The sequence below is a fragment of the Balaenoptera physalus genome (assembly GCF_965194825.1).
Source record: "Balaenoptera physalus genome assembly, chromosome: 1".
Taxonomy (NCBI): Eukaryota; Metazoa; Chordata; class Mammalia; order Artiodactyla; family Balaenopteridae; genus Balaenoptera; species Balaenoptera physalus.
Window position 1 is genome coordinate 129,430,021 of NC_138882.1, and position 24,961 is coordinate 129,454,981.

The 24,961-nt window shown below is 38.7% G+C and overlaps 1 protein-coding gene across 4 annotated transcripts in view; it reads right to left on the minus strand.

Annotated features, from left to right (window-relative positions):
- Positions 1–24,961, minus strand: part of ST6GALNAC5 (ST6 N-acetylgalactosaminide alpha-2,6-sialyltransferase 5) — a 189,369-nt gene that overhangs the window by 158,478 nt on the left and 5,930 nt on the right. The window lies entirely within an intron of this gene.

Consider the following 24,961-nt stretch of genomic DNA (forward strand, 5'->3'; position numbering starts at 1 on the left):
GTCACAAAGGGCCAAGTGTTGAATGATTTCATTTATATGAAATATATGAAATGTCCAGAATAGGTAGCCCATAGAAATAGAAAGTAGATTAGTTTTAACTAGGGAATGGGGACAGAGGAGAATGAGAAGTAACTGCTAATGAGTATGGGGTTTCTTTTAGGGGTGATGAAAATGTTCTAAAATTAGATCATGGTGATGATGGCACAAGCGTGTAAATATGCTAAAAACCAATGCATTGCAGACTTTAAAAGGATGGATTATATATGAATAAAGCTGTTATTAAAAATCAAATCAGATTGAGAAACATTTATTGAATAGTTGCTTTATTGTCTGTTTTTTTCTAAATATATTGGGAGCTCCAAATTAGAGTTCTATCGCATCCCCTAATGCACCTAGCTGAGAGATTAGAAATAAAAATTTTGTCACCCAAGAATCTTTTATCAGTCAAATTGAAAGCATCTAAGAATGTCAGCTAGGCAAGGAATCAGGAATTCGGTTCACCTATTATAATTGAAAAAGTGATTTATATGTATATTCCAACCAAATGAGATGAAGACAAATCAATACAATAAGAAGAAAGTTGGGGCAAAAATGACAGGGGAGTCTTCCCTTATCTGCTTTAAATTGAAAGTTAGAAATCCAATTATGGATTATGTTTTCTCATGGGTTCTTTGGTTTGGGGGCTTCCTCAGTTATTCCACTTAAGATTTTTATCCCAGTCACAGGACTAGACCTTTTATTATTATTTTTAAGTCTATGCCTTAGGTGAAATCTCTTGCCATGTTTGATGACCATCTAAATTAAATATTGATACTGTTCTATTGCAACACTTCTAAAATTTTTTTTTATATGGTTGGGACGCTGTGCTAAAAGAATGATTAAACAAAAAATATTTCCACCTTCTACAAATAGAAGTCTGCATAATAGAGAATTTTACTGGAAAGACTTGATATTATTTGCTGCCAACCTTGCTATATAATCCTCCACTTTCCCACTTGTGAATATCTTTTAATTATGCTTAAATTGATACATATGGTGTCAACTCATCTATGTAAAAATAATGTACATAGAAAAAAGACCTTAAGAAAACATTCCAAAATTTTTTAATGGTTATGCCATCTCTAGTTTAAAAAATCCCTGGAGATTTTTATTTTATTCTTCTACTTTTCTGTATTTCTAAATTAACCATAATAACCATATATTTATTTTTAAAAATAATATTTAAAAATTTGCCACTGATACAAGCACTCAGATAATAAAATTCCTGAAAAAGCTGAATAAAATGTTTTAAAATCTTTTTTATTAAGTTAACAAGCAAGTAAGGACGTGCCCAGAGTTTGACAATGAAGCCAGAGTACAAATCAAGCCTGAGGAGTGGGCACTGAAGACAGCTGCTGCTCTGAGGGTAACTGCTGATCCTTTCACTTAGAGCCTTAAATTTCAGCAGCCACGTGGAGGGACAGGAGGCAGAGCCTTGAGCTTGAGCAAGGAAGGGGAACTCTGTCATTCCATAACCTTCAAAGAAAGAGTGAACTAGAAAAAGAAAATATACCCAGCACAGGGAAAGTATAAGAAAACCTGCCTGTTCTGTCCTTGAATCTGGGTAAAGGGGGTAAACAATCTTCCTTGAGAATTCATAAAAAGCACATAGATTTGCAGTTTACATTCACACCACTGGCATGCGTGCAGAAGGTCAGGCTTATTTGAAAGTGGCATTTCGTAGTTGTTATGGCCCCCAGGAGCTTGACAGAAGCAAATGAAAGCTTTCTTTGGAGGAATGCACTTTCAACATAGGTCACTAAGAATTTCCACAGATATAATCCAGATGAACATGGAGTCACAATAAATATACACATCCACACAAGCACAGACAAAACACATAAATAAATGTTTCCTTGACTAAAATCAGCACAAAACCAAAAAACATATTTAGACTTCCAAAGATTTAAAATATTGGAGTTATCAGATGTGGAAATAACATGTATGTAAGTAAGAAGACACTATGAAAAAAGACCAGGACAATGTGGGGAAAAAAAATCTAGAAATGATGATTTAAATGAAATACTTGGGGAGAAAACACTTGGTGAATGAGTTAAATAACAGATTAGACATAGCTGAATAGAAAACTAACAAACTGAAAAATCAGAAAAAAATCACCCATAATGCAGTATAGACAAATAAACAAAACATTACAAAGAGATAAGAGTGAAGGAGAGACACTATATTTAAAGAGATAATGGTTTAGATTACCTAAAAAGTAATGACAGCTAGCCTGATGGCAAACAGCTCAATATCAACAATGAGAGGGAGAAAACACAGGAATTAGCCCTTCAAAATACTGAGAGAAAATAACTAGTGATTTTGAATTGTATTCTCTTTCCAGAATGTGAACAAAGATATTTTCAGAAAAACTAAAACTGTGTTTACTACCAATAGAACTTCATCAGCAGAACTTCTAAAAAAATTATTTCAGGAAGAAGGATAATGGAAATCTAAGTTGAAAGAAGAAATGATGAGTAAAAAAATTGGTAATATGCAGGTAAATCTAAATAAACATTGACTATCTGAAATAATGACAATAATAATGCTAATATCCAATTTGTTAGGCTTAAAAAAAGAGAAATAAAATACTTCAATACAATAGCAGCATGTAAAATTATTGTTTGGGTTGACCAGAGTTAGTGTTCTAAGGTCCTTGAATTTTCTGGAAGGAGGATAAAGATATTAATTATCTTATGACTTTGGTAAGTATGCATGTTAAAATTTCAAGAATAACATTAATAAAAGAATAGAAATCAAGAGTATAACTTCCAAGCCAGTGTAGGTTAAAAAATGGAATAAGAATGACAATCTCCTTTCCCTCCCACACACAAAACTCCACCAACCCAGGGAAGAGGGAAAAAGAGAAGAAAAAAAAAAAAGCATAGAAAAAGAGATAAATACAAAGCCAATGTTTAAATGAGATTTTTAAAAACCTTTCAATATATCAATAATGTATAGCAAAAATCACAATAAATGTAAATGAACTAAACTCTTAAAAGACAATGATTATAAATTTAGATTAAAAATTAATTCCTGCTTTATGCTATTCATACAGGATATACACAGTATTACCCTTAAAATGAGATGAGAAGGACCTCTGATCTGGGCCCTATGCTACTCAAAATGTGGTTCTTGGACCAGTAGCTGCATGGAGTGCTTGTTAGAAATTCAGATTCTCAGGCCCTGACTCAGACCTAAAGATTCAAATTCTGCATTTTAATAAGATCCTCAGGTGATTCATACACACATTTATGTTTGAGAAGCACGGCTTAAAGGGCACAGAAAATCATAAACAGTGCACAATTATATCAAAGACCACACGGGCACCTCTCTCATTGTTACAGTATTATCCACAATCGTAAACAACCACTCATATCGAATACCACTCAGGCCCCAGAAAAAGTGCTTCTCCATATTTCTTGCCCTCTGCCCTTGAAACAAAAGGCCACTGTGTTCAAATGCTATGAAGATTTATGGATTGTACTGTTGCTAGGGTGGAGCTTGTCACTGCTTCAGTGTGTGTAAGGGGAAGGGGGTAGAATGAGAAGAATTTTAGATTGAGATAAAATAGAACATATGAAAAAGAGCCTCAGGGGGAAAAAACTGAAAAAATAAAATCTTCAAAGAAGTAGTCTACTTACATTATAAGAAATTGGAGATGATGCAAGTAGACTGACTTTTGTCAAGCATTACCCACATAAAATTATCAAGTATGATATTACAACCTTTTCCCTTAATGAAGATTTAATTATTGATCAAAAAATAAAATGTACAAGATAATTATTCTGATCAAGTCCGTAACTGTGGTAGGTCACATGAAATCTCTGAAACTTGAAAATCTTTCCTAAATGAAAACATAATTACTGATTAAAGCAATTAGGATGTATGTGGGCCTCCATTTGTACTCTTGCCTCAGGCCCTGCAAATATTAGCGACAGGTCTGGCCATATATAAAACATAAGCATACAAAAGACTAAAAGGGATAGGATGGATATAAAAGGCAAAAAGATATAAAAGGCAAACATTAACCAAAAGAAATCTTAATGGCTATCAGCAAAATGGAAACAAAACAGACTTTAAATCATACACAAGTTTTGAAAAAACACATAACATGTTCACATTTAAGTTTTAAAAATGAAGACTGCAATGCAGAAGATTGTCAGAAATAAACCAAATTTATACCATTACTTACACTAAAGTGGTAGGATTATGGGAACATTTCCCCTTTCTATTTTTCAAGATGTTTACATGATCTTTAGACAAATGTAACTAGTGCAATTAATGGCTTCTTCTTGTCTTTATTTTTTTACTTTTATTTTTATTTTTTTGCATGGAGGTGGGAAACAGCTAGGGGTAGAGTGGCCTTCCAGGTGTGAGGTGATAGGAGTTAGAGACTCAGGTGCTGTCATGGGGATGGGAGAGGAGGGAAAAAGGAAGGAGGTACTTCAAAAAATCAAGAAGAACACCAATGTTCATTGCTGCATTATTCCCAATGGCCAAAAGTGGAAACAACCCAAGTGTCAATCAAAAGATGAGTGGATAAACAAAATATGGCTTATCCATAAAATGGAATATTAGTCAGCTGTGTAAAGGAACAAAGTTCTGATACATGCTACAACATGGATGAAAAGATTACGCTAAGTGAAATGTCAGACATAAAATGACAAATACTGAATGACTCCACTTTATGAAATGCGTAAAACAAGCAAATTCATAGAGACAGAAAGAAAGTAGAATGGAGATTACCAGGGGCTGGAGGGAGAGAATAGGGAGTTATTACTTAATGGTTACTGAGTCTCTGTTTGGGGTGATGAAAAATTTTTGGAAATAGTGGTGATGATTGAAAACACAGTGAATTAATTAAAATGTAATTAAAATGCCACTGAATTGTACACTTAAACTGGTTAAAATGTCAAATTTTATGTTACACATGCATCACCACAATAAAAACATTTATAAGGGTGGATCAGACAGATATAGAGAACAAACTAGTGGTTACCAGTGGGAAGCGGGGGAGGGACAGGGCAATAAAGAGGTAGGGAGTAAGACATACAAACTATTAGGTATAAAGTAAGCTACAAGGATATATTGTACAACATGGAGAATATAGCTAACATTTTAAAATACCTATAAATTGAGTATAACCTTCAAAAATTGCGAATCACTATAGTGTACACCTGCAACATATAATATTGTACAACAGCTATACTTCAATAAAAAAAATAAAGTGGGGGCTTCCCTGGTGGCACAGCGGTTGAGAGTCTGCCCGCCAATGCAGGGGACACGGGTTCAAGCCCTGGTCTGGGAAGATCCCACATGCCTCGGAGCAACTAGGCCCGTGAGCCACAACTACTGAGCCTGCGCGTCTGGAGCCTGTGCTCCGCAACAAGAGAGGCCGCGATAGTGAGAGGTCCGCGCACCGTGATGAAGAGTGGCCCCTGCTTGCCGCAACTGGAGAAAGCCCTCGCACAGAAACGAAGACCCAACACAGCCATAAATAAATAAATTGAAAAAAAAAATTTTAAAAATTAAAAAAAAATAAAGTGGGTTTCTTGTAGACAACAACAACAGCAACAAAAGTGGATCAGAAGGATTCAGTGATGCTTCAGTCTAAAGGATAAAGGAGGGAGTTCAGGCACCAAAACAAAAGACTTATTTCATCAAGAGCTTATTGGCAAAGATCTCCTGTTCTCCGATTCATCCCTTTTCTTGGAAGCCACCAAACCAAGATGTATAAAATACACCCCCTGCCAGTTGGCTGTCATGGGAGAAGCAGGCCCTGATGTCTTTAATGACAGAATTCTTCTACCCATGGACTGGAAGAATAATGAGCAGCTCTGAAATTCTGCCAAAGTCGAGAAATAACACTTAGCGCACATTTGAAAAATGTAAAAAAAGAGTAGCTCAGAGACATCATTGAGTACCAAAAAAAAAAAGTCAAGAAGAACAGTCACAGATTCAACAATTTGGGTTAAAATAAGATAAAGGAATCGAAATATTTTAGAAAACTAGAAGATAAAAAAGAAATACAGAAAAGTTTGCTGATTAAGAAGGTGATACAATTATTCGTGCTGCAAAATTTCTTTTTAGGAAAGACAGTTATATCAAAGTAAACCTGTATTGTATACGGACAAGCAATTAGATCTGTAATATATATGGACAGGGAATTAAATCGTAAGTGGAAGCCCAGAAAATAAAGGCTAACATGAGGCATACATCTGGAAACGCACCACCCACTGACCAGGAAGATGTCGATCATCTCTGAGTCCCGGAAGCCCGTATGAGTTTGCCACCAGCTACGTTCCCAAAATAGCTACTGATGGGTTGGAGGGAATTTAGAGAAAAGTGATCAGAAGGATTAAGGGACTGTTGCGACTGATTCTTAAAACTGAAAAATCCTGGAACACTTTCTGTAACTAAGCAAACAGGCAGAGGATGAAAGGTAGGGATGGAAGCATCGCCACCACTAAAAAGTGCTGGAGAGTTGTAAACAACGAGGAAAGAGAAGAGTGTTTAGGGAATTCCCTGGTGGTCCAGTGATTAGGACTCCGAACTTTCACTGCTGAGGGTGCGGGTTCGAATCCCTGGTCAGGGAGTCGGGGAACTAAGATCCCACAAACCGCACACCACCGCCAAAGGAAAAACAAAAGTGTTTATGCTAATAAGGGATGTACACATCTTCAGGATTAATAAGTGGAGAACTTAGTACCAATATCAAGACATATTTACTAATTATCCCAACTCTAACTGGAATATATTTGAGTTTTAAGCTATTAAAAAAGATGTCATTTGGGGATTTCCCTGGTGGTGCAGTGGTTAAGAATCCACCTGCCAACGCAGGGGACACAGGTTTGAGCCCTGGTCCAGGAAGATACCACATGCTGCGGAGCAACTGGGCCTGTGCGTCACAACTACTGAGCCTGTGTTCTAGAGCCGGCGAGCCACAACTTCTGAGCCCACATGCCACAACTACTGAAGTCTACGTGCCTAGAGCCCGTGCTCCTCAACAAGAGAAGCCACTGCAATGAGAAGCCTGCGCACCGCAACAAAGGCCCAATGCAGCCAAAAAAAAAACAAAAAGTCTTTAGGATCTAACTGTATAGCTCATGCCCCCCGCTATACTACCAATCACGTGATATGGTAACACTATATACATATAGACCCCAAATACCTAACATATATGAATTAAAAGCAGGATAGAAGTACATTAAAGTGTAACGGATACATACATTTGATATGTATGAAAAAAATCTGTAAGGAAATACATTAAATTATCAACAGTAATTATGTCTGGGTGGTAAGTTTATGAATAACTGTTATTTTCTTTTTTTACCATTTGCCATTTTGAGAAGACAATGAGAATATATGCAACTGGGTGGGGGTAAAGTTTGCTTTTCAAAACTAGTCTTCTATGTCTCCTCTCTCATTTCTTTTTCAACATGCTATTGCGGGGATGATGCAGAAGAAGATTTTCTCAGGTAGAAGGCATTCCACGCTCTCAAATACGGTCTACAGGCATAGTTTTCATGAAACAGTACTGAGTTTTGGTGTTCACAGGCAGAATACCCTGGAAGATACAGGTCTGCCTCCTTTCCATCCTTCAGACCTTCTAAAGGGTGAGACACCATCAAGATGCTCTGTGGACCCATTACGAATGACCCTTCACTTGGCAGAGATTAATAACTCCCTTGAGGACCTGAGCCTGCTCTTTTTAGAGGGCCACGATGGTGCTCATTTCAGAAAAAATAAAACAAACAACACTGTGATTCCTACTCAGAGGAGCTCATTTTCGATGGATTCCTTGTCCATTGATGTTCTGTTCTGCTGTCACACAGCACAACAAATCACATTCAAACGTAATAATGTCAAACAACTGTTACTCCACTGCAGAGCCCGTGACAAGCCACTCTTATTGCCTTTCTAGAACCCAATCAGTATTTCATGTCTGTACAGACAGAAAGAGAGCCCCTTGGTTAACAGGGAAGAAGCAACTGGTCTTATTTTTTCACTCTGGTCCTTATTCTTGGTCCTGGGTCCAGTTATTTCATCTTTATACTTCACTAGTGCAGGCCCATCCAGTCCGGATACCCTGTTCTCTCATGACAGCTTTCTCTGACTTTTATTTCTGAACTTCTGTATTAAAACTCCATCACATTTCAAATGGAGCCAAAAACCACACACAATTGTTAGTAAGAGTGATGGGCATAATTCAGGGGATTCATGATGGCTAGAGCATCAGGGTAAAACTTCTTTTTCTTTGGTAGTGGGGAACACACACAGATTCTTATAATCCCCTCTCCCTTTCCCATGTTCCAGAAAACAAGCAGCATGTGATCGCTTCCACCACTTTGTTCAAAACTTGCAACAAGTGGAATAAAAATGAAATGATCCAGCTTTATGACTTGCACTACAGAATGGAAGCACATACTACTTAGGTAATGAGGGACAACTTGGAAATCCCTGATGGCAGCCTGGCAGATGCAACATTGCCAAGTAACTCCAAATAGGAGCCCCAAAAAACCAGAGTTCATTCGGCTGTATATATTTTTTGCTCCCAACCAAATGCTTTTGAATGAATTAGGAACCAGACACCCCCTTGACAAATTTTTCCTTCTGGTGCAAGGCAAACAGAAACTTTACTTTTCTTAGAAGCTGTGAACAGACTTAAGTGATTTAAAAGAACACTAATTGCTCTCTCTCTAACTATGGGAATGAAAGGAGAGGAAACCACCTTCCACCCCATACTTCCAACAGATCTATACCTGGTGAAATTTATTATGCAACAAAGTCTCCCTTGATAAGGTTATTCTAGAATAAATTCTCTCCCAGTAGAACTGTTACCTAATAAAGTGTCTCCATCACATTTATTCCACACCCCACTGGCTCTGCTGCAGGTGGAGGGTTTAATTCCTGTCATTCGTTGCCAGTGTGCATCAGGGAGTCTCCACGAACAGCTTGCTTCAGCCTTAACCATCACACCATTGTTTTCCTCAAGTCAGTATGCGGTATTAAGATGCACAGTGAGGTTCAAAATTAGACAAAGTTGGAGCGCCATCTGGGATCATCCTCAAACTCTTTTCACTAAATACTGAGAGGCAATCTTGAACCACAAACCTTCTGCTGCTCGAGAAGATGCACTCAGCCTGTCTGCACCGACACAGTGGGGTGGGTGATCACAGAAACTTAAGGCAGGCAGAAACCTTAGGTCTCTTTTCCTCTCACTCACTCAGATCACATCCACACTCCGCTAACTGGTCCCTCTTCCTGTAATCTAGGACCGCTCTGACCTGTGCCATGCCAAAGCCACAGCGATCTGTTGAAACACACACCTGATGAAGTCACTCCTCTAATTCACCCTTTAAAGACTTCCTCAAAGCTTTCAGGAAAAAAAGCTAATCTCCATAACATGTAAATCTTTCTTTCCAAATCTGTGCTGTAATCTTATGTCTGTTTACATACCTCTCTCCTAGATGTAAGTTTCATAGAGTCAGGGATCCCACCTTGTGCATCGTTGCCTTCTGGGTCCCGAACACAATATTATTTGATAAATGAGAGAACGAATGAATCTAGCTTAACTGTCCCTTCTACAGACTAGCCTAAAAGTTACATGACTTTCCAAAGTGCTCATAACAAGTAAAAAGCTTGGGCGTGCCTCCCTGCCTCCCAGGATACCATACTGTCCTCAAATACAGGCATTCCCATCTCTCAACACCCGGGCAACCACTCTGGAAAGATCAGCAAATGCTGCTCTGCATTTAAAGGGGAACCAGAAACTAAAGATGTGTCTGCCACAAATGTGAAGTCCTTCTGCCCCTACTTATCATTTCTGTCATTCTTATGTTAAGTCTATTAGCCAGACTTGTTCAAATCTCTTCCTATTACATATAGTTACAACAGGATTCTGTCCACCTAACGTTCAACAAAGATTTGTTGAGTTTCCACATGTATGAGGTACAGATTTAGGTTCTGGAAATACTGGGATGGATAAGTTATGTTCCTGGTCTCAAGAAGGTACAGCCTAGTCGAGGAGACAAGCATGCAGACAAATAATTGCAATACTTTGTGATTAGAGGCCTGCACAGGATACAGAGAATATTTTAGCACTTACAAAGATACAGTCATTGTCATATGTACTTCCTCCACAGTGATTTTCCTGTGGGTAGGAACTAGGTCCTTCCTCTCGTTTCCTCCTCTGAGTCTAGCACATAGTAGGCACTCAGCCAATATGTGATTGACTAACTGATACACTGCTGGCATAAGACAATGTGGGGCTTACTCTGCATAGAGATCGTATCTGGGAAAACTTTAGGAAGGAGATGCTTGCGCTGGATTTTACTGGATGATTCGTCCCCTACCTGGTGGATACAATGAGAGAGGGAGGAAGAGCAGGTAAGTGTGAAACAGCAAGCTGTGTTCCCAGGGTGTGTGCAGCCTGGGCTGCGGGCTGCTGTGGGAGGTTAGTTTGGAGAATTGGGCCATGCAGACCCTGTCGGGCCTTGTGAGCCTTCCTATGGAGTCTGAACTTGATCCTCCAGGCAGTGGGAAGCCATTGGAGGCATGCAAGGAACACAAGCAAATCTGTAAATGAGAAACACAGTAATGCAGTTCAGTCAGTGGAGAGGTCCCATATGTGCAATTAATTTCCGGAATATGCTTTCTTATTAAAAAATGGTTTAACTCTGCATTTCAATCTGCCAGGGTATCCTCAGACTCTGTGAGGTTCCCAGGAACAATAAAGACACCTCCTTAGCTATTAAAAGAGAATATAATAAAGAACGTTTCCTCTTCATTCTGAGCTACAACAACTATCAAGGTTAATTTTCCCTACCATGGGTAAAATGGTTTCTTATTTGCCTAAAGTAATTCTATCTCAGAGTAAGAGTCACATCTCAGAATTTAGGAGGAGTCAATGGTTACTTGCAGAATGGCAGTCCAGATACTTGGTGAACTGAGTCTCCCAATGGTGTTTCCTTCCCCACTGTGGAGAAGGTAATTCAGATAAATAAGTGGTCTAGTCATGACATTTTCTGCAAATAATTAAACACGACACTTCTTTTGGCTTGGTTTACTTTTTAAAGGCAAAATCCACTCTGATTTTCAAATTGTTCCAATTACATCAGTGTCATGCATTTTGTGCAGCCTTTAGAGTACCCGTTGCTAAGTCAGTGGTTGGTGGGAGCTCTTTTTAACTACCCAGAGGCATATTCTCAAATTCATTTCAGAATAATAAGATGTTTAAATATTTATCTCTTTCCAATAACTGGATAGGCCTAGGCTCTTCATTTTAATAAATTCTGTTCAAATAATGTTGAGTCACGGCTTAGAATATACTGGCACTGAATTTCCCTTACAGTAATGATATTCACATTAGAGACCCACATTTTAGCCCTAGCTCTGCCACTAACCCTCGACTTTGGGCAAATCGCATGACCACTCGTGAATTCCTTTTGATAATTTTGAAGTTGTCATTCTAGCTCTAAAATTTTGAGTATGTTTTAAGAGCTCTGATTAGTACAAGAAAGTAGAAATGAAATAGTTACAGAACTACAAATTGTGGCTGGAGAAACTGACATTTATGATGTGTAGCTATTCCTTGTCAGTAACTCCAAGCAGTCAGAAACAGTCTTATTTTAGAAGAAATATAAAATCTTTATATAGATACACTTATTTATTCAACAAATATTTATTGAAGACCCATTGTATGCCAGGCTGGGAATTCAATGACAGAAAAAGAGAAAAAATCCCCAGTCTCCAAGAGTCAAGCTGAGAAAGCAGACAGTTTTAGACAAGAAATGACAATCAACCAGAATAAGTATTATCATGCGATGCTGGTTATGACGACAAAGCACACAGCTCAGATCTATCCTGGGTTACAAGTCCGGGAAGGCTTCCCTGCCGATATACTGTCTAAACTGAGACTATTCATGCCTGTGGCTTTTATTTGGGAAACCATATTGAATAGAGCATGCAATGAAAATATTTATTTGTCCCAGGCCCACACTAAGAGTTTAAGACTAAAAGAGCTCATGAAGAGGAATCTGAGTACATCTCATAAATGCCCCCACCCCCAAGTTTTTATTGATCATTTGATCATAAATCTACTGACTCACAAGGGGATTCTTCTCTTGAATCACAAGGTATGGGTAATAATATTATTATTTAAGAAATAATCATTCCTTGTCTTTCTATATCTAAGATCCTTCACAGCTGATCAAAGGCTATTTAATAGGTGTATAGAAGGTTTCCAGAATGATTTACTGATTGATGATGGGTTTTAATGTTTCAGTCTTTTCTCATCTTTAATCTCTCTTTATCCCAATATTTGCAGGACAGGAATTATACTGAGCTGCTGTTTGACTCCAGAGGTATGGAAAGTCCCCTCTATAACAGATGTCATGTCTCCAGGATGGATCTGAATGCAAATATTCTGTCTTGTGGCCAACACAATTATGTTCAAATTCATCATACCTTGAGTTATGAGATTTGGTTTTGAAATGTAGTCACCATATGTTACAGACACAAGTGAACAGGGTAAGAGGGTTCATTCCCTTCAAGCGTCCAGGAGATCCTATGCCATGCCAAAGGAGAATCATAAAGAGATTAAATATTTTGAATTTAAAATTAATTCATGCCAGCAGAGCTTCAAGATGGCAGAGGAATAAGACATGGAGATCACCTTCCTCCCCACAGATACATCAAAAATACATCTACATGTGGAACAGCTACTACAGAACACCTACTGAATGCTGGCAGAAGACCTCAGGCTTCCCAAAAGGCAAGAAACTCCCCCACGTACCTGGGTAGGGCAGAAGAAAGAAGAAAAAACAGAGACAAAAGAATAGGGATGGGACCTGCACCTGGGAGAGAACTGTGAAGGAGGAAAAGCTTCCACACACTAGGAAGCCCCTTCACTGGCGGAGATGGGGGGTGGCAGTGGGGGGAAGTTTCGGAGCCACGGAGGAGAGCACAGCAACAGGGGTGCAGAGGGAAAAGCGGAGAGATTCCTGCATAGAGGATCAGTGGTGACCAGCACTCACCAGCCCGAGAGGCTTGTCTGCTCAACCGCCGGGGCGGGCGGGGGCTGGGAGCTGAGGCTCGAGCTTTGGAGGTCAGACCCCAGAGAGAGGACTGGGGTTGCCTGCGTGAACACAGCCTGAAGGGGGCTAGTGCGCCACAGCTAGCCGGGAGGGAGTCCAGGAAAAAGTCTGAACCTACCTAAGAGGCAAGAGACCATTGTTTCGGGGTGCATGAGGAGAGGGGATTCAGAGCACCGCCTAAACGAGCTCCGGAGATGGGCACGAGCTGCGGCTATCAGCATGGACCCCAGAGATGGGCATGAAATGCTAAGGCTGCTGCTGCAGCCACCAAGAAACCTGTGTGCAAGCACAGGTCACTATCCACACCTCCCCTCCCGGGAGCCTGTGCAGCCCGCCACTGCCAGGTCCCGTGATCCAGGGACAACTTCCCCATGAGAACACACATCGTGCCTCAGGCTGTTGCAATGACACACTGGCCTCTGCTGCCGCAGGCTCGCCCCACATTCTGTACCCCTCCCTCCCCGTGGCCTGAGTGAGCCAGAACCCCCTAATCAGCTGCTACTTTAACCCCGTCCTGTATGGGTGGGGAGCAGACGCCCTCAGGCGACCTACATGCAGAGGCGGGGACAAATCTAAAGCTGAACCCCAGGAGCTGTGCAAACAAAGAAGAGAAAGGGAAATCTCTCCAAGCAGCCTCAGGAGCAGCAGATTAAATCTCCACAATCAAATTGATGTACCCTTCATCTGTGGAATTCCTGAATAGACAACGAATCATCCCAAAATTGAGGCGGTGGACTTTGGGAGCAACTGTAGACTTCGGGTTTGCTTTCTGCATCTAATTTGTTTTTGGTTTTATGTTTATCTTAGTTTAGTATTTAGAGCTTACTATCATTGGTAGATTTGTTTATTGATTTGGTTGCTCTCTTCCTTTTTTTTTCTCCTTTTGTGACTGTGTATGTGTATGCTTCTTTGTGTGATTTTGTCTGTATAGCTTTGCTTTTACCATTTGTCCTAGGGTTCTGTCTGTCTGGTTTTTTTTTTTTGTATAGTTTTTAGCACTTCTTATCATTGCTGGATTTGTTTTTGGTTCGGTTGCACTCTCATTCTTTTCTTTCTTTTCATTACTTTTTAATTATTTTTATTTTTAATATTTTTTATTTTTAAATTTAATAACTTTATTTTATTTTATTTATTTTACTTTTATTATTTCTTTCTTTTTTATTTTCCCTTTTCTTCTGAGCCATGTGGCTGACAGAGTCTTGGTGCTCCAGCCAAGTGTCAGGCCTGAGCCTCTGAGGTGGGAGAGCCGAGTTCAGGACATTCGTTCACCAGAGACCGCCTGGCCCGACGTAATATCAAATGGCAAAAGCTCTCTCAGAGATCTCCATCTCAACGCTAAGACCCAGCTCCACTCAACAACCAGCAAGCTACAGGGCTGGACACCCTATGCCAAACAACTAGCAAGACAGGAACACAACCCGACCCATTAGCAGAGAGGCTGCCTAAAATCATAATAAGTTCACAGACACACCAAAACACACCACTTGATGCGGTCCTGCCTACCAGAAAGACAAGATCCAACCTCATCCACCAGAACACAGGCACCAGTCTCCTCCACCAGGAAGCCTACATAACCCACTGAACCAACCTTACCCACTGGGGGTAGACAGCAAAAACAACGGGAACGATGAACCTGCAGGCTGCAGAAAGGAGACCCCACACACAGTAAGTTAAGCAAAATGAGAAGACAGAGAAATACACAGCAGATGAAGTAGCAAGGTAAAAACCCACCAGACCAAACAAATGAAGGGGAAATAGGCAGTCTACCTGAAAAAGAATTCAGAGTAATGATAGTAAAGATGATCCAAAATCTTGGAAATAGAATGGAGAAAATACAAGAAACGTTTAACAAGGACCTAGAAAAACTAGAGAGCAAACAAACAATGATGAACAACACAATAAATGAAATTAAAAATTCTCTAGGAGGAATCAATAGCAGAATAACTGAGGCAGAAGACAGGATAAGTGACCTGGAAGATAAAATAGTGGAAATAACTACTGCAGAGCAGAATAAAGAAAAAAGAATGAAAAGAATTGAGGACAGTCTCAGAGACCTCTGGGACAACATTAAATGCACCAACATTCGAATTATAGGGGTCCCAGAAGAAGAAGAGAAAAAGAAAGGGACTGAGAAATATTTGAAGAGATTATAGTTGAAAACTTCCCTAATATGGGAAAGGAAACAGTCAATCAACTCCAGGAAGTGCAGAGAGTCCCATATAGGATAAATCCAAGGAGAAACACACCAAGACACATATTAATTGAACTATCAAAAATTAAGTACAAAGAAAAAATATTAAAAGCAGCAAGGGAAAAGCAACAAATAACATACAAGGGAATCCCCATAAGGTTAACAGCTGATCTTTCAGCAGAAACTCTGCAAGCCAGAAGGGATTGGCAGGCCATATTTAAAGTGATAAAAGAGAAAAACCTACAACCAAGATTACTCTACCCAGCAAGGATCTCATTCAGATTCGATGGAGAAATTAAAACTTTACAGAAAAGCAAAAGCTAAGAGAATTCAGCACCACCAAACCAGCTTTACAACAAATCCTAAAGGAACTTCTCTAGGAATGAAACACAAGAGAAGGAAAAGACCTACAATAACAAACCCAAAACAATTAAGAAAATGGTAATAGGAACACACATATAGATAACTACCTTAAATGTAAATGGATTAAATGCTCCAACCAAAAGACATAGACTGGCTGAATGGATACAAAAACAAGTCCCATATATATGTTGTCTACAAGAGACCCACTTCAGACCTAGGGACACATACAGACTGAAAGTGAGGGGATGGAAAAAGATATTCCATGCAAATGGAAATCAAAAGAAAGCTGGAGTAGCAATTCTCATATTAGACAAAATAGACGTTAAAATATAGACTACTACAAGAGACAAAGAAGGACACCACATAATGATAAACGGCTCAATCCAAGAAGAAGATATAACAATTGTAAATATTTATGTACCCAACATAGGAGCACCTGAATACATAAGGCAAATGCTAACAGCCATAAAAGGGGAAATTGACAGTAACACAATCATAGTAGGGGACTTTAACACCCCAATTTCACCAATGGACAGATCATCCAAAATGAAAATAAATAAGGAAACACAAGCTTTAAATGACACGTGAAACAAGATGGACTTAATTGAAAATTAAAGGACATTCCATCCAAAAACAACAGAATACAATTTCTTCTCAAGTGCTCATGGAACATTCTCCAGGATACATAATATCTTGGGTCACAAATCAAGCCTTGGTAAATTTAAGAACATTGAAATCGTATCAAGTATCTTTTCTGACCACACGCTATGAGACTAGATATCAATTACAGGAAAAAATCTGTAAAAAATACAAACACATGGAGGCTAAACAATACACTACTAAATAACCAACAGATCACTGAAGAAATTGAAGAGAAAATTTAAAAATACCTATAAACAAATGACAATGAAAACACGACGGCCCAAAACCTATGGAATGCAGCAAAAGCAATTCTAAGAGGGAAGTTTATAGCAATACAATCCTACCTCAAGAAACAAGAAACATCTCAAATAAACAACCTAACCTTACACCTAAAGCAATTAGAGAAGGAAGAACAAAAAAACCCCAAAGTCAGCAGAAGGAAAGAAATCATAAAGATCAGATCAGAAATAAATAAAACTAAAAGCTGGTTCTTTGAGAAGATAAACCAAATTGATAAACCATTAGCCAGACTCATCAAGAAAATAAGGAAGAAGATTCAAATCAATAGAATTAGAAATGAAAAAGGAGAAGTAACAACTGACAGTGCAGAAATACAAAGGATCATGAGAGATTACTACAAGCAACTATATGCCAATAAAATGGACAACCTGGAAGAAATGGACAAATTCTTAGAAAAGCACAACCTCCCAAGCCTGAACCAGGAAGAAATAGAAAATATAAACAGACCAATCACAAGCAATGAAATTGAAACTGTGACGTAAAATCTTCCAACAAACAAAAGTCCAGGACCAGATGGCTTCACAGGCGAATTCTATCAAACATTTAGAGAAGAGCTAACACCTATCCTTCTCAAACTCTTCCAAAATATAGCAGAGAGAGGAACACTCCCAAACTCATTCTATGAGGTCACCATCACCCTGATACCAGAACCAGACAAAGATGTCATGCAAAAAAGGGAAAACTACAGACCAATATCACTGATGAATATAGATGCCAAAATCCTCAACAAAATACTAGCAAACAGAATCCAACAACACATTAAAAGGATCATACACTATGATCAAGTAGGGTTTATCCCAGGAATGCAAGATTCTTCAATAAATGCAAATCAATCAATGTGATACACCATATTAACAAATTGAAGGAGAAAAACCATATGATCATCTCAATAGATGCAGAAAAAGCTTTTGACAAAATTCAACACCCATTTATGATAAAAACTCTCCAGAAACTAGGCATAGAGGGAACTTACCTCAACATAATAAAGGCCATATGTGACAAACCCACAGCCAACATCGTTGTCAATGGTGAAAAACTGAAACCATTTCCACTAAGATCCAGAAGAAGACAACGTTGCCCACTCTCACCACTATTATTCAACACAGTTTTGGAAGTTTTAGCCACAGCAATCAGACACAGCAAAGAAATAAAAGGAATCCAAATCAGAAAAGAAGAAGTAAAGCTGCCACTGTTTGCAGATGACATGATACTATTCATAGAGAATCCCAAAGATACTAGCAGAAAACTACTAGAGCTAATCAATGAATTTGGTAAAGGAGCAGGTTATAAAATTAATGCACAGAAATCTCCTGCATTCGTATACTCGAATGATGAAAAATCTGAAACAGAAATGAAGGAAACACTCCCATTTACCATTGCAACAAAAAGAATAAAATACCTAGGAATAAACCTACCTAGGGAGACAAAAGACCTGTATGCAGAAAATTATAAGACACTGATGAAAGAATTTAAAGATGATACCAACAGATGGAGAGATATACCATGTTCTTGGATTGGAAGAATCAACATTGTGAAAATGACTATACTACCCAAAGCAATCTACAGATTCAATGCAATCCCTATCAAACTACCAATGGCATTTTTCACAGAACTAGAACAAAAAATTTCACAATTTGTATGCAAGCACATAGCCGAAGCAATCTTGAGAAAGAATAACGGAGCTAGAGGAATCAGGTTCCGGGACTTCAGACTAGACTACAAAGCTACAGTAATCAAGACAGTATGGTACTGGCACAAAAATAGAAATATAGATTAATGGAACAGAATAGAAAGCCCAGAGATAAACCCACACACATGTGGTCACCTTATTTTTGATAAAGGAGGCAAGAATATACAATGGAGAAAAGACAGCCTCTTCAATAAGTGGTGCTGGGAAAACTGGACAGCTACATATAAAAGAACAAAATCAGAACACTCCCTAACACCATACACAAAAATAAACTCAAAATGGATTGAAGACCTAAATGTAAGGCCAGACACTGGAAAACTCTTAGAGGAAAACATAGGCAGAACACTCTGTGACATACATCACAGCAAGATCCTTTTTGACCCACCTCCTAGAGAAATGGAAATAAAAACAAAAATAAACAAATGGGACCTAATGAAACTTAAAAGCTTTTGCACAGCAAAGGAAACCATAAACAAGACGAAAAGACAACCCTCAGAATGGGAGAAAATATTTGCAAATGAAGCAACTGACAAAGGATTAATCTCCAAAATATACAGGCAGCTTATACAGCTCAATATCAAACAAACAAACCCAATCCAAAAATGGGCAGAAGACCTAAATAGACATTTCTCCAAAGAAGATATACAGATTTCCAAGAAACACATGAAAGGATGCTCAACATCACTAATCATTAGAGAAATGCAAATCAAAACTACAATGAGGTATCACCTCACACCAGTCAGAATGGCCATCATCAAAAATCTACAAACAATAAATGCTGGAGAGGGTGTGGAGAAAAGGGAACCCTCTGTACTGTTGGTGGGAATGTAAATTGACACAGCCACTATGGAGAACAGTATGGAGGTTCCTTATAAAACTAAAAATAAAACTACCATACGAGTAAAACCATAATTCAAAAAGAGTCATGTACCACAATGTTCACTGCAGTTCTATTTACAATAGCCAGAACATGGAAGCAACCTAAGTGTCCATCGACAGATGAATGGATAAAGAAGGTGTGGCACATATATACAATGGAATATTACTCAGCCATAAAAAGAAATGAACTTGAGTTATTTATAGTGAGGTGGATGGACCTAGAGACTGTCATACAGAGTGAAGTAAGTCAGAAAGAGAAAAACAAATACTGTATGCTAACACATATATATGGAATCTAAAAAAAAAAAAGGTTCTGAAGAACTTAGGGGCAGGACAGGAATAAAGACGCAGATGTAGAGAATGAAATTGAGGACATGGCGAGGGGGAAGGGGAAGCTGGGACGAAGTGAGAGAGTGGCATGGACATATATACACTACCAAAGGTAAAACAGATAGCTAGTGGGAAGCAGCCGCATAGCACAGGGAGATCAGCTTATTGCTTTGTGACCACCTAGAGGAGTGGGATAGGGAGGGTGGGGCGGAGACGCAAGAGGGAGGAGATATGGGGATATATGTTTATGTATAGCTGATTCACTTTGTTATACAGCAGAAACTAACACACATTGTAAAGCAATTATACTCCAATAAAGATGTTTAAAAAGAAAAGAAAGAAAGCACAATATCCCAGCAATTACAGGTTTTCCTTTAGGACACATATTTTGTGTTAGGACACATCCTCTGTAAACAGTCAAACAACATCACCCTGCTAATGAGTAGAAAACAGATCAAATCATCCTAATCTGTTCTTGGCAAAGTCAGTCTAACTGCAGACAGAACTTTCCACTGTGACTATACACACGTTTGTCACTGAATCTGACTTTTCCAAAACATCTCTAAGTGGGAATGCTTGGGCTTGACATTAATAGCTCTTTGACTTGAAATAGGTCTTTTTCTAATAACTCCTTTTCACAACCAAGGAGAGAAAGAAAGCCAGAAAACCTTTTACTCTCACAAGGGTGATATGAGGAGTGAAATAAAATGGTTCCAAAAATAAAATTAAATAAATAAATAAATAATAAATAAAATTCACTTTGAAGTTGATTTAATATTTAAGTTGTTTACTAATTATTCACTGACATTTATGTAATATGTATATAGAAACATACACACATATATTTAAAAGGGCTAATGAATAATAGAATTTTAGTTTGAAAGTTTTATAGCTTCTAAGGTAACAACAGTATCTAACTTACTTTGTAGATGAGAAAGATCACAGAAATTGCTCCTTTTTAGTGTCCGTGCCTTGATGTACTGTTTCTTGGTTTCATATTATTATTCAGCACTTGCTTTATTATTTAACCTTTCTTGCTTCTTTGTCTTTTCTTTCCAATTAGATCAAAGGTTCTTTGAGGGCAGGGACTGTGTTCTTCTTCCAGGATACCCTGGAATTTTGCAACTATTAGGCCTTCAATGAATATTTACTAAGGGCTATGAGTAGTTCAAAAACCCAGAAACAAATTAGCGACAGAACTACACACTATTATGATTAAAAACGTTTCAAATGATGACTCTCAAACTTTAACGTGCACAAGAACCATAAGGGAAGCCTATTAAAATGGTAGATTCCCAAATCTTATTCCCAAAGACTCTTATGTTTCAAATCATTTCCTATTATCATTATTAGGAGGTGGAGGAGGAGGAAGTCAAATTTAGGAAAGATGAGACATATCTGGGCCTGGGACTGCACCGATGTGTCTTGCAGAGAAAGGACTTGACATAAGGAAAGGCAGCTCTGTCCTTCTCCAGGGATACCCCACCCGCAATACGCCCTGCGTTCTTCTTTCCTTCCATAAATACTTATTGTGTGCCCACCAATGGCCAAGTATTAGGGCCTGGATTTAAACTGGTCAACAAGATGTATCAGATGCTTTGATATCAGAGCACTTAGATTCTACCTGGGGGGACGGCAGACAAGAGACAAGTAAACTTTAAGATTATTTCAGATATTGTTAAGTATTATAAGGAAAATAAAACAGGCTGGTATGATAGAGAATGACTCGTGAGAAGGGGGCTATTTAAAGAGTGTGGTACACAAGAAGATGATATGTGATCTGAGGACTAAATGACCATAAGGAATCAACCATGCAAAAGATCTTGAGTGAGAGCTTTCCGGGGAGATGAAACAGCAAGTGCAAAGGTCCTGAGGCAGAATGAGTGTCCAAGGATCAGCAGGGAGGCCAGAATGCATGAAACTTGAGAGGGGGCCAGGTCAGACCATCTGCTAGGTACAATCTGGGCTTTGGCATAGAAGTATCTTGGGATTACTCCTGTGGGAAGGTGGAGAAATACTTCTGGTTTCAGAATTAAGGAAGGTTAACTATTCAGTAAATGTTAAAATAGTTTAACTTCTCCAGTAAAAACACCCACATTATTGGAACTCTTCTCCCATAAAAAACAGTTCATTTCATGATCCCATTTGGTTGATGCTTTGTGATAACACAGTTTTGTCATCATTGGCAGATTACATTTTGTAATACTTGAGCACTGAAAATAAGCTCACTTTAAATTTCTTTGAGATCCAAATTATTTATCATTCATTGGATGCCTCAAATATTATACAACAGGGTCTAATAAATGGTGTAAACTTGTATTTGAGAATGTATATACCTCTCTAAAGGAAGAATTCTTACGCCATAATTTCAATGTAAGTTATATGGCATATACCTTTTTTTCCGGTTTTGAATTACTTTTCAACTCTTGCATTGACTTGTCTTATCATTCCAACTGGACAGCTACCAATTAATAGTGATAGTACTATTACCTCTAAGCAGTTTGGTTTTGTCTGAATAACTGAGTGCTTAAGGAAAGAAAGAACCAAGGGCAAGCATGTCACCGGTACGTGTAAAATCCATTCTTGGGAACTACTACCGAAGTGAGGAGATAGCAGCTCAGCTTCAGGCCCCATGATCACTGCTCTTTCATAAGCCACCTAAGAAGAGGGCAACCCAGGTGACAAGTGGGCCTTCTGTGATAAGGGCTCCGGTCCACTGGAAATGGGAATCGGCTCACAGTTTCATTTCACAGGGTCCACCAGATGGCAAATGACTTTATCTACCCGGACCCAACCCAGACTGAACACATAATGTGCTTCATGCCCCCTTCCACTCTGCTGGGAGACTTGGAGCTTTCCTCTGAGGGTTGCTTGATTTAGTGAGAGAGAGAGTGTGTGTGTGTGTGTGTGTGTGTGTGTGTGTGTGCATGTGTGTTTTAGTTTGATTATACATTATACTGCAGTTCTAAAGGCAGAAGTTTCTCCAAGCCATGAAGATTGACTTCTTTGCTTAGATCTGGAAGATCTGATTAGAAATCAATGCCTTCCAAAATCGGGGACCAGGAAATGGCAGGATGCAGATACAGTAGCTGCAGTGACAGACATGTAACAAGATGGAAATGAGCTGGTGGAACATGTGTGGGAAAAGGTCAGGGGAAGGGTTGGGAATGAAGAGAAAAAAATCTATCTAAGAGAAAATGAAATGGTTTCATTATCACAAGAAACTCCAAGTAGCCTTCACTTACTTAGTCATACTGGAATTACAATTTCCGCTAGCATCGTTTGTGAAAGAGGAAGTAGGGAATACGACCATGGAAAGTGATATTTTAAGCTTCAACACATATTGCTCATCGCTGGCTTGACTTGCAGCATGTCTTTCAACAAAAGCACATAGTGATTTAATCTCAACAGTAATTCAGTCTGCAGCATATGGGACAAGACTATCATTGCAGACAGGCGGTAATTTGTGAAATTCAGGTGCTGGGGATCAGGACCACCTGTTGAATTTAATCTTGGAGTTATAATGTTAATGCCATCATGTAACTGAACAAAAACACTACATATTTATCAGACTTTGGGACCTCTAACCATGGAGATGTGAACGTTTTCCTAAATGGTATCTGTAACTCTCTCCAGATTCAGTAAATCAATGGCCAATTGAAAGTCTGTTGGAATTCTGATTCAATATGCAGCAGCATATGGCTTGGTGGTCATCATATTCAACATATCCTATAATTTTTCTAAAGCTTGATGTGAAAGTGGGGCAAAAAAGCAATCAGAGTATCATCTGGCAACATAAGAAGAATAGAAAAGCTTTCATTTATCATCCCCTGTGTTAACTGAAAAAAAACATCCTAGTAACAGTCTAACAAATGATTTCTACCTCTGCTTAAGCAAGACTATAGGAAGATCCCAAGTAAACCTAAACAGCAATTTTGGGAGAAGACATAAACATTTTACACGTGCACCTTCAGACAGCCATTGGAAATGAAACTGCCGAACTTCCGGCCGGTTAGATAGTTAGCAGTAAAGTGACTACATTCTGAGCAGAAGTTTACATTTCCTTCAGTGGGACAATTGGAATAATGCCTAAAGAGAAGGCATAGATTTTAATATTTGCATTTGTTCCTTTGCTTGAGGTAGGGTAAACTTTGTTGAACCCTTTGGGTATGGAATTTTGTGAGAGGTTGGTTTTCTATGAAAGAATTTCATTGGTATTATCTGCTAAGACCTTCCTGGTCACATTTTTAATTCTCTGCTAAGAATTCCAAGGTCTTCCACACATACGTATCATTCACATAACACTTCATAGTTTACAAAACCCTTCACTACAGATTATCTCAATTTCTCATACAGAGTTCCCACATTCCTTCTCCAACAGGGCTGTTCTTCATTTTAATGAAATAAGGCTCTGATACATTGAAAATGGAATCCAACATATTTGTGTGAATAAACACTGTTTTGAAGAAGAACATGAGGGCATCATATTTTGCCTTAGGCTATCAATATTCTTAGCTGGTGTCTGTCCAGCAGGAGAGCACAGGAAGGAAAGTATTAGCAATATCTTCCTAAAGGCAGATCAAAGCTTACAGCAAATTTACCTTTTGACACCCCTATCAACCAAAGCTTCACAAGTGCTAGATAGCCATTTCCACGAAACAATAGCCATGAAAATCCACCATATTCAATATATTCATTATAAACACATAAACACCACATCCCTCCACAGTCAGAAGTCAATGCACAAACTTTTCTAGAACTCCAGCCCTTATTGGTTGCTTGCACATGCAGATACAAAGTATGTAATCAATCAACAACTTAAAGAGAAAACAGAAGCTTGTGAAAACAGAAATTGTGAAACTGATGGCCCTCTCTACTTTTGATTTAAGATCTACCACCAGCACTCTCCCCAGTAAATCACTTCCTAATGAAATCTCTCCCTCTTTTCTGCTTCCCTGAATTCTTCCCAGTGCAAGTTCCACTTTTTCAAAGAAACTTTCCTTGATCCTACCGGGGCAGAGATCTTTCTCATCTCTGTACTCCAACAGTAGTAACTGTTTATATCCAGTATTTCCTATACATTTATATCTACTGTCTATCTCTCTGTCTCTCTGTCATCTATCCATCCATCCACATTTCACCGTATGTTGTTTGTTTTCCCACAGGCATTCAAAGATCCCTAAAGGCTGCGTCCTGCCTTAAATTCTTTTGTATCCTCCAAAATCCTTAGCATTATCCATTGCACAAGTGAGTAGAAGTATTTTGATTGCCACTTAAAAAAAGTTTGACTTTTTCATGCATGGTTAGAACCATCTTTTCACACAAAAGGAGCACCTGCTAAATATTACTTTGGTTCACAGCCATACAACCTAGTAATACAAAAAGCAAAATAGCTGGGTGGTTTCAAGAAATCCTCTAGCTTTATAG